This window comes from Cyanistes caeruleus, chromosome 3 (genome assembly GCF_971803275.1).
Source record: "Cyanistes caeruleus chromosome 3, bCyaCae1.hap1.1, whole genome shotgun sequence".
Classification (NCBI taxonomy): Eukaryota; Metazoa; Chordata; class Aves; order Passeriformes; family Paridae; genus Cyanistes; species Cyanistes caeruleus.
Window position 1 is genome coordinate 92,763,878 of NC_141703.1, and position 13,416 is coordinate 92,777,293.

Here is a 13,416-nt window from a genome sequence, read left to right on the forward strand (position 1 = left end):
GGGCTGGTGCTGGTGAAGTTGTTTGCAGATGAAGTTCAGGAACTGGAAATAAGGTGGGCCAGTGCAGTTAGTGCACTATCTCTTAGTGCAGTGACTAATTGGGGTTTTCTGCAGGCCATCAGCAAGAGTGTCACCAATGGAATGTGGACTGTCATCCTGCTTTCAGGGAAATGGTGGTAATGCACAACTTGTCAGGAGTCCTACAAATAGCCGTCTGGAACATTTCATTAGGATTTTAAGAACAACAAGGGCATGCAGATTTAATTGGCTAATATGTTTTTAAGTGGCCTTGGTACCATTTTATGTAAGCTGGAATTTTCTGCAGCCTTCAGAGCTAGGATATAATTCTGTACACATTTACTGTGTAGTAGTTCCTTCTTTTGGACTTAATGTGGCTTAGAACTAAGAAAAATACAACTTTTCTCCTGTAATTCACATTAGAGATGTATTTATTTGTTTCTGTGAACATCAGGGCTCTACTGTACTGGTTACTTATTGCAGCATATTTAATGCAGTCTTCCAGTCAATGAGGACAGAAAGGAGATCACTGACTACATAAAACCCTAGGCTGGTTTCAGTTATGGCTCAGGAAATGGAAAGTTGTTTTCTTGCCCAAATATGAGGCCCAGTCAGTCAGAAAATAGAGAGACATGAATGTCATAGGGCATTGTTAAAGAGTAAAAACTCCAGCTAAAAGAAAGAAATGCATGAGGGAGAGTTTTGTGTCAGATGGCTACAGCAGAAGATCTGGCAGCTGGACTTCAGTGTTCTGCTCCAGCATCTCCAGATCTGCTGGGGGAATAATGTATCTGTTGTTGGCATCACTGAATCTCTTAATGGAAAAGAAAGTGTGTTTCTAAAGGATTTTGAGATTCAAGGAGGAAAGGCTGAATTTGCTTGGAATTTTTAGCCCTGTTATTGTACGAACTGATCATAGGGACCAGTTGACCAAAACCTCCTTGACATTAAATAATATGGTATTTTATATAATAGTCCCTATTAGTACACACAGATGCATGCTGAGAATTTATAGGTGACTCCTAGAATGTTGCTCTTTTTATTGTAAACTATTGCCCTAAATTTTGGCTTCTTATCGTATTTCATTCTTTTGCTTGCTCACATTAGAATAAACAGCCAGCAATCTTTAAAAAGGTAGCACAGAGTGGAATAGCAGTTGGTGCTTTGTATCCTGGCAGGCTTCATGTATTTCACAAGTGCTTTTACAGTGGAAGGTACAGGTTCAAATTTTGTTCCTTATGCCTTGTTTAATGGGGCAGGGGGGGCAGCGGAGCATGAGATGGTGCTGGCCTGCATTAATTCAGAGAGTTCCTCAGCACATGCAGAGAAACTAAGCAGTTCCTCCCTGATCGACCCACTTCCTTTTTATAGTCATTTGTAGAGAAATTGCTTGAAGAGTGCTGAGTTCTTTCTGTGGGAGGTGCAGAGGAGGGAAAAAGAGGAGTCTTAGCTCTTCCATTCAAATTACAGGTGGGTTCATCTTTGGTAAATGTGGTAAATGAAGATGCATCTCAGTTACGACAACAAAGGTTCTGAAGGATCTATCTTTTTAATTCTTTCAAGGTATATTTAAAAAATAAAATAATTAGTTGTATAATATGTAAATGATCCTGTTTTATTTATGAATATTATTTTCACTGTCTCAGCAATTGGGCCTGAAATATTTTTCTGGGTTTCATTGCAACATAAAGGCATTAGATCAAAAATGTTCCAAAATTCAGATTGGCTGGTATTTGCTTATATCACCATGACTGAATGTTACCAGTTTTAAAATGCTTTTTTTGTTGTTCAGGAAATTTTAAAACAGCTTTGATTTCAAACATGAAACTTGGCAAGTGACTGGTCCATAATGTGTTCTAATCACTTCTGGTATTTTGGAAAAGACTTGAAAAAGATTGAAATTGTTATTTTATTAGAAATTTAGTTACCATTTGCATATCTGAATTTCTCGTCTTCTTTACCTGGAATGCAATTAGCATATGGTCTTGTAGACTTTGCCCAGTGTTAGTGTTAACATGATGGAACTTAATTTTGTGTTTTTTCTGTACATGGGTTTTTGTTAGAATTTTTTTTACTTCTAAAAAATTATATACCAATTTTAATTCTGTAGTTTGGTTGACCACCAGGAGGATACATTTGATCTCATCTGTCTAAATATAGATTATGGAACAAGTTAAATACTCAACCTTTTTTTCCAGATAATAACATTCTGTTGTATGTTAGGTGTGGTTTGATTTTTTTGTACGGCAAATGGAGCCCGAGTGAATTTTAGTCTTGGCACTTCTATTTTGGTGTTACAGAAACCCTACAAACCTGAGCTCATACCATGTACTCTTCATCCTAAGCATCTGAATCAAACATAGATATTACCTGGATTTAAGTGTGTGCACTCCATATCTCAAGGTCCCTGGAATAGCTACAAATATAATTTGTATTGGACCAGGCCAAGGGGATGCTGAGGTCTCTGAATCCAGTCCTGCAAATGTATTTAAATATACTTTGTCTTCAGAAAATAGTAGCCATTCTTTTTAAAAATCCATTTTAAACTTATCTAGTTATTATGCTGTTGCTTTATTACCTAGATTTTGCAGGAGGTGGCTGACAGTATAGAAATCTTTTTCATGTTTTTACTAATATTGAAAGTAAATGGAAGATTGTTTTCTCCTTTTTTCTTCCAGATATTATTTCCTGTCCTGACACAGTGATCAGTTCAAATCATTGCTGATATTTTTTTTTTTTTTTTTTTTTTTTTTTCTGCATTGTTTCTGGGAAAAAAATTACAATAGAGCTTTGCCAAATCACAGTGCAGGAACTGAACTTCCCTGAACTTTTATATAGTTCCAGCTGGGTTTGAATTTCTCTTCTTGTAGGATGATGTCTAATTAAACAAGAATTGCATATATGGACTTTATTGGGAGATATTTGGGAGCTTGCATCAATGTTACATTAAAAGTTTAAGCAGCAGATTTGCAGTACAGTCCAAAGGTCTCAAAGTCCTCTGGTATTAAATTTGAAAAGATTTCTGAGATGAATGAAATTGCAGGAGGTTGGTAGCATTGTCCCTGTAATATTGAATCTCAATAGCCTGTACAATAAGATATTGTTCAGTATCCTCCTTGGGCCTTGAGCTTAATATGGCAGTTACATAAACTGAAATAATATGAAACTTCTGGGCATGGTTTGTGCATGACATTGTGCAAGATGGAGCTGGTTTTGGGCTTCAGGTTAATGGCCTCCTGGCAAAAACATAAATAATATGCTGAAGTAAAAGACTGCATTGATCTGTGCTTCTCCATATGGTGGAATAAAATCTGTGTAATCTGGAAGAGTCCTGATACCACTTGTGACGCACCTGCCTGTATGAAATCCAAGCTTAGCCGGTAGTCGTGATTACGCTTTTTATTAATTTTATTTACTCTTAAAAGATAGCATTCCCCTTCTTACACATCAGAATCCCAAGTTCCTCCCAAGATAGACCTGTGGAGATAAGGCTTCTGCTTAGGATAGCATGACAGTGATGGACCTACTGTCAATCTAAAGTCTCTTGGAGCCACAGGAGCCACACTTGCACTTGCTGCTCCAGAGACCTGGAGTGGATATTGCCACCTCTGATTCTCTCCACTTCTCTGACATAAGGCCCACAAAGTCATGCCTCTCTGCTGATACACTTCCCTCACTGTCTCTCTTGCTTGTGAAGGAAGTGTCCCACCATCATCCTATTCCCTTCTCTTGCCTGCAGCAAGAATGGGAAATTGAAGCTTTGCAGTGTGAACAAGGCAGATGCTCACAGTGAAGACGGAGGGAAACAGGTGCTGACCAGGGAGAGGAGATGGGCTTAGGCTGCTGTGTGAGAGTAGAAGAAATACTGGAGATCTTAGGAGAAGATCAGAGCTCTCAAAACCATAGATAATTGATTTGATATGTGATTGAGACTACCAGGTACAGTCCCCTGATGTCATATATCAAGACAGTGACCATGAGCAGTAACTCAAGACAAAGAGCTGTGACAGCTTTCCAAAATTTTTTGCAGTTGAAAACCTGTAGCTTTCACTCACTCAGTTTTGCTGTCTCAAAAAAGAGGCATTAAAAGTTTTTTTGGCCTTATTCTTGAAGTGGGACAAGTAGGCAGAGGCTGTGTTGCTGGGGGTGCGTTCTCCACACAAGGACAGAGAAAGAAGCAGGTTATAGTGAAGGCTTCCTACCCTACATCCCAACATCCTGCTGATATTGATGATTTTATCCTGGAAATAGTCAACTGCTATGTTTATTTGTTCAACACTTAGGAATATCTAGACTTGCAAACAAAGGTTTATCACTTTGACCTTCTCTGCCATGTGTCCCATGAGATTTATGTGCATTGCCCCATGGTTTTTCATTTCACCTAAGCGCATTACCTTTCATCCAGGATCTTGCCATTTCAGGTAAGGGTCAGACTGAATTTTTTTGGGGCAGATCTGTGAAGGGAGAGGTAGTACCCATGAAACTTTTGAGGGTCTAGTGTCTCTGTGGGGACAGCTCAATGTCATCTCCTGTACCAGGAATCAGCAACAAAATGGCTTTAGCTGTGCAGGGCAGTGGAAACTCAGGAACTACAACCAAAATAATACCCTGTTTCCAAAGAAGAATTTAAGGATGTCATATGTGATTACTCTTAAATTTTAATCATTAGTAATGATATTCTAAGAAAATAGGCCAGATGATTGTCCCTTACCACAGTGACTGAAATATATTACTTTATTTTGCTTTCCAAGGGAGCCAGTTTCACAACTGGACTGTACCAGTGCATAGCAACATGATGAAGTCAAGCAAACACAGTGAAAACCTTCTGAGTTTGAAACAAAATTCTGTATTGGTTTTTTGGTAACTTTTTTAGATTTTAAGATATATGAAATACCATATCGTTCTGGCCTGTGCACATCTCCATTATTTGGATTTTGCAATTTGGATACCTTTCATATTTGATAAATTTCTTTTTTCTGAATTATCTGTTTTGGATGCTGTCAATATTTACATTCTTTTTCTCATCTTTAATGAATCTATGTAGTGATGATAATCCTAGCACCTAGTGCTCAGCATCAGAGTAGATTCTTCTTTCTATTCTTTCGTAATACCATTGATTAATAACTCATTGCTTCCTATCTGTCAGACAGTTTTTATCCACCTTATTGTAACAGTATTCAGACCATAATTCTCTAGTGCCTCTATGAGCTTCCTGTGTGGTACTGTGTCAAAGGCCTTGCTTAAATCCAAACAAATTATATCCACCACATTTCCTTTATCCGCCCAGTTTGTCACTGCACTGAAATACCCATCACAATGAAACATTTATTGATGTAAGTTTCTCTGTTAAACCAGAATAAATGTGAAGGTTCTGCTGTGATTATGTGATAGAGCCTGCTTCTTAACAGGTATTATCATTTTATGCACTAAAGATAATATGAGCCATGGGAGATGATACCATTCAGCAGGAGTAGGGAGGCTGAGAAGATCAAAGCATTATGAACTTTGAAAAGAAGTGGGAGAAGCTTATTTGCTACGATACCATGTAAAGGGCATAAGTAAAGTCTTCAAGCTGTATTCCAATGATGCTCAGCAAATACCAGCTTCAGAGCTGCTTCACAGAAAAACTGTGTCTTTAGAGAAAGAATTGTTTGGGCAAGGCCTCGTGAAAGCTGCATGCTGTCACTGTTCCTGTTCCTTGGGAACATAAACAGGATCTAGGGACAGCTTGTGCAAGAAAACAGTTGGAATAAGGAATATCATGGTTTTCAGCAGCCAACTTGATTACCATCATCGCCCCTGCGTAGGAGGAAAGCTTCAAGAGGTATTTAGAAGGATGCTGGGTCCCACCTAAGTATTACAGAACTACCCATTAAATTCTTAAACATTAGAAGTCCAGGTCAGATCCAAAGTGCAATTATAGAGACCAACTCTTCTGTGTGTTGAGAAGTTCAGCTTCTCATGTGCTTTCACAGCTGGGCTTCTCAAGTGCTTGTTGCTTACTCTGTTAGCAGTAGGGATAAATGAGGGGAGTGGACTGTGCTGTTAAGGGATCCAACACTTTAACAGGTTTGAGGGCCCTTGTGGTGAAATTGCATCCAGTACCTGTTTCCAGGTGACCATTAGAGTGGATTATGCATTGCAGCTTTTATACAGTTGGTTGTGTCTAACTTTCTGAAACTGAGATTTCAAGGAGTCTCAGTCTTAGCTCAAAGTAAAGTTTTATCATACCTGAACAGAAAGAGTTCAAATACTGTTGGGTAATGTGGGGTGTGTGTGAATTGTAGCCAAAAATACACCTTCTTCCTGATTAAAATGCTTTTTCAGCTTAAAGAGCCATGGTTTGGAAATTAAAATTTGTAATGGATGTCATCTTCACTGGGAAAGTAAACACAAATGATGAATGCCATGAGGAATACAAAATCTCTGTGGGTGCTCATCTTTGCAGTGAACCAATAACAGATGGAGATTTACCATTTTGACAAAGAAACCTTCAATCTCCTGTTGTCCTGCAGTGGGAGGAACCCTTGATCTCAGCACAGTGCTATGGGTTGTCCTCTGCTCCCATTCTCCCAGATTACAAAGCCCCCCAGATTTCTCCCATCAGCAGCCCTGTGACTCTGGTTTGAGTCACAAATGGCTATGAGTTTGAAGGCAGAACTGGAAATAACCTAAATTCCTGCATATTTTTGAAAGTCTGGTAAGAGTTCCAATTCAAACATTTTGGGAGGATTTTTCAAGCACTAGCATTACTTTTTGCTTTATTTTTCTTTTTTTTTTTTAATTCTGTCCAGTCAGGACAAGGGACTGTTGAAAAAAATAAAGCTGTTTATAGAGAACTAATACCAACTAAAGTGATTTCACCTAAAAAAAGTAGTAAAATAATGCTGTATGTAATAAGATTTGCTCTTTTTTTTGCTACCAATGAACCTGAACAGAGCAGTGTACTGGTCTGTCTATACTGGTTCCAATTTCAGAGTTTGTGTATTTGTTGTTAGATGAGAAGCCTGTACAATTGACTTTCCTTTTTCATTTCTGTGACACAATTATTCTGGGCCATATCCTAAATAACTATTTAGATTCTGAAGTTAGATTGAGGTCTCTTATCTGGCCCATAAGTATTTTCAAATATTTTCTTGAAGGTAAAGGGCTTTGGTTTTTGTTTGTGTGTGTCCATTTCTCATCCAGTGCCCTCCCTTTCCCTCATTCTCTGGTTGTTGAAGAAGAGCTCCTTAATATTATCAAGGAAGTTTTTTTTCTTAAGTGAGGACATCAGTATTTTACCTTCTTTGAGTAGTTACTTGTGGCAGTGGCTTCAGTGTTGCTTTCCAGTTCAAGAAGTGAACTTGAAAAAGATGAATTGACTGAGGTTGTAATTTTTATATCTAAAAATTTCTAAAGATATCAAAAAGTGTATTACTTTATTCTCCTCTAGTCTTCCTTTTCCTCGTAACTAATCAGCTGTATATGACTCTAACTGACCTGCTCCAGCTGACTTAAGGTACTCAAGGAAAATCAAAGCCTTACAGATATGGAACTCTTTTATTGCTATGAGTTTGCAGAAGGCTGACTTCTTCTGAAATGTTTCTCGATAACAAATTACACTTTTTTTCCTTCTCTTTAATTTTTAGATTTAATGAATCTGATTCTTATGGAAGTGGGGAATTTGACCATAAACATGAGTCAGGCAAAACAGAGCCAGGGGTTCATGCAAGTTGTGGAATATTGCTAATGAATTTCAGTCGTTGTCGAGTTGGTAGCTTTCCTCTCAAAGTTTTCAGACTCTGCATAAGCTTGATGGCCAGAAGGACTTGTAAGAAATCAAAGTGAAGCCTGTTTACCTTCTGATAATTTTTTTTTACAGCCTTTACTAAGAGGTAACACTTGCTCTGTTGTTAACAGTTTACTCCTGTGCCTCATTCCTGACCTGCCATACTCCCCATTCTTGCGATTCCAGCTCTTGGGCTTCTCTCAAGCAGAAGTTCATTGACTGTTCTTGAGCCATGTCTCTTTCTTTCCACGAGGGGATTAGGGCACCCCTTTCACTCAACAATCATGATCTCCTGCCCCACAAGTGTTGAGCATCCTCTCCTGTGCACAGGAAGGCAAGCTCTCACAGAGAGCTTTTTCCGATGCTCCATTTCTTGTATTAGAAGAATCACAGCGTGTGCTAATTATGTCTGCCTTGAGGAGAGGGACCACTTGATCTGCAGGCACTCTGCCCTCGGGCTGACTTACAGACTAATGCCAAATGTTGTGTTCCCTCCTTCCCCTTTCCAGTCAGAAGAACGTGGGCAAAGCAGAAAAGACTTCAGGTTAAAACTTCTAGGAAGACACACTGAAGAGCAGTTGTCAGAATTGTGCCCAGCATGAGAAGGAGATGCTATGCCTTAGTGCTTTGACAGGAAAGGGCTATGTATTTCCTCATTCTCTACAAGAAAACAGGGATTTTGGACAAAATTTGCTGTGGTGAAGTCCATGCACCAATTTATTCATATTTAGGTCATCGCAATAGGGCTTCAGTGGTGCAGTCTCTATGCTGGCTCTCTACACAGGGATACATTTCACCCTCAGTGAATGCTCTTTGTTTTCTCAGTTGAGGTCAGTTTTTCCCTGCATTCATTAGAAGAAATAGCATTGGATTTTAAATACTGCTGCCCATCTCCTTCCCTGCCAGCAAGCCAGTGTTACAGTCCTGAAGATGTCAGAAAAGGGGTAAATTTGGAAGGGGAAGAAAGTGAAAGAAATGGAAATTCAGAGGCCGAAACTGTTATCACTAATGTGGCAGTTGTGTTGTTGCCTGCTGCTGATGGACTTAACAATTTTTTGCCTGGATTTCTTCACTGTTTGTCTACCTTATTAGATGTCAATCAGGAGAAAGAAGGAATATTGTTTGATATAAGGTTGTCTAAAGGAAGAGGAACACATGTGTCAGATGGTTCCTTCAGGAAAAATTTCATCCAAGCCTGTAAAGGTTATCTTGTGGCAGCATCATCTTAGTGCCTCTATCAGGGGGCTCTTGTTCATTCAAATGCTCAAGAATTGTTTCTGATTCTTCCTGTGCTATCCCCTTCCGTGCTTTCTGCTTTGCCTCTTGCTCTTCGATACCTCTGATCTTGACAGAGTGGAAAACTTAAACCTACAAATAAGTTTGTGAGCTCATTTTTGTTTGTGGTATTGGTGTGTGTATGAACATGTTTGTATGACAATGTATTGTCTGACACGGTGCGTTTTATTTTAAACATCCATGAGGATGGATTGAGAAGCCTCATATAACACTGACGTCTGAGGAATTGGATTTTTACTTATGGGAGAACAAAGTAAAATTAGACTTAGGAATTGCTCCCAGCCCGTGGTACATTTAAAAACAGTATTAGATTTGCATCCGGGATTTATTTGACCGTCTCTGTGAGTGTGCTGCTGGTGAGGAGAAATAGCTGTGACTTTGAATGGGGTAAATTAGGCAAGTTCTGCTGTCACCTTTTAAAAATAAAATTTAATGAAGTTTTGATTTGTTCCTTTAATGAGTCATTGGTACATTGTATGTCTGTGTATATTGCTGTATGGTTTGTTATTACGAGGCCAAATCCTGACAACTTATTGCAAAATTGTTTTAATTTATTATTAATATTTTTTTGTTTTTCTCATTTCTCCTGGTTTTGGAGCCTTTATAATTAGATATAATTAAAACCACAGGTTTTAAACTCCAGTCTAACATTTAAACTCATATTTATGGTACAACCCCTGGAGTTTTATTGTCATTCCGACTATTTCAATTGCATTTTGAAAAAAAAAATTATTTTTTTTGCATCTGTTCAAATGCTGTGTCTGCAGCCATCACTTCTTAATCATCTGTTTTGCACAGTAATGTGACATTTATTTTACATGATAAGAAACCATGCAGTTTTATAGATGAGCTATTTCATATCCCTTAACAAAAGGTTGCAAGGGACCTTTTGCCTTGTACACTTCAAAAACAGCTTTCCTCTTTTTGAACTTGTCTTTCTCTGCTCCTCCATGCAACAGTCTGAAAGTGCTGCATGCTGTAGAACGAATTTGTAAAAAATGTTGTTGGCTGGCATTATGTAAAACCATATTTTCCCTTTTGGTGCGTATGTTCTGGTCCTAGTAATGTCCTTGTTTTGCTGAAATTAACATTTTTATCCTCATAGTCTTTGGTATGTGGTGGTGTTTTTCTGTCTTTTTTAATTGTGGGCTTTTTTTTTTTAATTAGTATAAGGTTGATTGTTAAAATTAAGTGGCAGAAGGCTTCTTTCCAAATTATTCAGAGATCTTTTGCTGAAGAAATATATTTTGCTACTCTCAATTGCCTTTTTCCCTTTTTCTTTCATTGCAAACTACTCTGGGAAGAGCTTCTTTTAACAAAAAAAAAAAAGGCTACGCTTGACTGATAATGCATTGCTTTGGATGGTGAAACATTATGAAAGTTTAATTTTTAATTAAATCTGAAATACCAATTATAACTGAAAGAGATTTTAACCTGTTTCTTTTCAGACTGCCTGAAGTTACATTGTAGATGCTGAAATCACTGCACCTTAAAAACAAAAAGATTAAGCCACACTGCATTCCTGTAAGTAAAAGCTTTTCCGGTACCTTTTGTCCGTATTTTTCCTCCATATGCATCCAAAGTGTTAGCACAGTAGCTGGTCTTGGATAAAGGTCAGAGTCCCCTTGAATGGGATTTAGAAGTTCAAAGGGTGTTTTATTTAAAAATTAAAAAGGAACTTACATCTTGCAGATCTTTAATTTCAGAGCACTGAATAGATCATTCTTTCCTGCTTTGTTTTGAATAGTATTAGGAATACTGTGCATCTCTGTTTGTTGATTTACAGTTGCTGTCGCTTTGTCAGTGAGGATTTCTGCACGTTGGTGCAGAGATAACAGAAAGTAGCAGAAGATTCCTTATAGCACAAAATTCAGTTTATACTCTTCTCATGATGTCGTAACAAATTCTTCTCCTTTGTATGAGAAAAAAACAAACAACTTTCTGATGACATCACAGGGGACTTCAGCTGCTTTAGGGTGCAGATGAAGGGAGAAATGCCTAATTCATCTCTGCTGTGACACAACAAAACAGTCAAAATAACATCTACGTCTCATCAAGAAAGGAATCTTTTTCTAAGGGAATAGTTATTCCATAAATGCAAGTCAGATTGCACATCACTCTGATCCACCCTTATTTAGAATCTGTTTATTGAATGTATTTGGGTTAATAATTAAGATTTGGAACTTCAGTGACTGAACAACAGACAAGCAAAAGAGGATTGGAAAATATAGCAGATTCAGATACTCTTAAGCAAATTAAATAATATATGAAAAAAATCCAGAAGCTTGTAGAAAGAAGGAAAAAGATCAATTTCAGTTGAACAGTGCAAAGCTGCGGAATATTACAAAGCAAAGTCAGTTTGTTTTCTTGTTTAAGATCAAAATGTGCATTCTGTAATGAAATCCAGAGACTCCTTCCAAAGTAGTACTTTTGTACTTCAGTTTTAAAATATTTTAACTATTAGAGGGGATTTATCATGCCTTTACCACCACCCCCTTTTTTTAATATATTTTAATGTTTCATTGTAACTGAGCTGGAGGGTACAGTTACACTGTGGGCAGCTGAAGCCTGCCCCTCCAGCACACAGCGCCAAGCATGACTCAGACAGGCAGATTGTGCCATTCTGGCTCTACTCCACTGTGTTTTTACATTACTGGCAAGGGCCATGCCATTGTGTTGTTTAAATATTGTGTGTTAACTGCAGGCTGTGGCCAGTGAATGGTATTTAACATTTTCTGCTCTTCGTTGCTGAATGTGAGCAGCTTCCTTGGCCACCAGAGGTTAACCTTTCAATTACACTGGTGAGCCAAGTTGAAAACTCTCATGGATTTGCTGGGTCCAGCAGCAATTTAAAGGAAGGTGCTCAGGGAAAAATAGGGGAGCTCTTCTAAATCTCTGAGTACCAAATTTCATGCTTGTCTTGCAATTTAGTGTGAACAACCAGAAAAATTTTTGTTGGAAAGCAGGAGTAATTCTCTTTCCAAAATGCAGCAGCAGTGTAAGAGGCAAGTTCTTCGAATCCTTCGGATCCAGATGGTCACTAAGTCCTGCATGGACAGCCCAAGACAAAATAAGAGTAGCAATTGGTGCTGGCTGGGATGAGCTTTTTTCCATTATATGAAACTCTAGATTTTAAAGAGGAAATAAATACACAAGTGTAAAACTCATGTTTAGGAAATATTTTTCGTTTCCCTTTTTTGTCAGAAGTGTCAAGTGCATCCACACAGAGATGTTGAGCAGCTTTTTCAAGGTCCAAGAAAATCAGTAGTCAGACTGGGAATGGAGTGTGGGATCATGACTCCTAAGACTGTTCTGCCTAGGTCTTCTTTCTATTCCGTGAAGGGCCACATTTTTAATCCTTGAGTTTCTTGTGATAATAACTTAAAAAACCACAAACAAAATAAAAACTACAACTACAACAAAAAACCACAAACCCTTCCACTTTTAAACTTGTAGCTGCTTCTAAGTTCTGTAGCCTTGGCATAGCCTGTCTCTGGAATACAAAAGAACAAGGTGAGGAAAGTTTTACATAAGCACATATATCCTGTAAAGTGAGGATGTGAGGATGTGGTTCTTTCTATACCTCGTGTCCATGTAAATAGTTGCATCACACAATAAAAGCAGTGGCACTTTTTATAGAGGAAGGTATGCTTTAAGGATTTGTTTCCTATATGTTTGCTGTAATCAGGTGAGATCCTAATTGTGAGGTCCTTAAAAAGGTGAACTTGCCATTTGGGCTTTCCTGTGTTAACCCAAAAACAGCGAAAAGGCGAGCCATATCCTGGTAGTTTTGTAATTTATGTATTTAGTTAATGAGTGGAAACCTTGCTTAAGTGTAGGGGTGTCCCTAAAGTGAGTGATTAATATAAGCCAAATTCTGTCTAATAAAAAATTACTGGTACATGGCATTAGACATCACCTGAACATCTCTCAGACAGTTGCATGAAAAGCTCCACTTGCTGAATGTGGCACTGATATTCTCCTAATACAAAAGGTCTGTGGGCTGGATTCTTGCTATGTTGGGTTCTCTGAACTAAAGTCATGTGGGTTGATAGGCAAATAGATCTATTGAGTCAGTGGGACTACTCAAATACTTAACTTTAAGGAAAGTTAAAAGTTAGTACTTTGCTGTTTGCAACTAACCCCAAATAGGATTAAGTCAAACATGAGGAGGTACCTCTACTCATACTCAGTGTCTGCATGAGTTTGGAACGAGACAATGACAGCACACATATTGTGTGTGGAAGAAAAAGATGTGCTTTCAAAGCAATAGTTTTAGCTACGTTTTCATGGGCTGAGGGCAATAAGGAGTATATGACATGTTATTTTTG

General features: G+C 38.2%; 1 protein-coding gene across 45 annotated transcripts in view; it reads left to right on the top strand.

Moving 5' to 3' along the window:
• Positions 1-13,416, top strand: part of ZBTB20 (zinc finger and BTB domain containing 20) — a 473,003-nt gene that overhangs the window by 151,093 nt on the left and 308,494 nt on the right. For all 45 annotated transcript variants that reach the window (XM_086882894.1, XM_086882871.1, XM_086882906.1 and 42 more), the window contains one exon: positions 10,534-10,609. The gene's annotated coding sequence lies outside the window, so the exon portion shown is untranslated. The remainder of the gene's footprint in view (positions 1-10,533; positions 10,610-13,416) is intronic.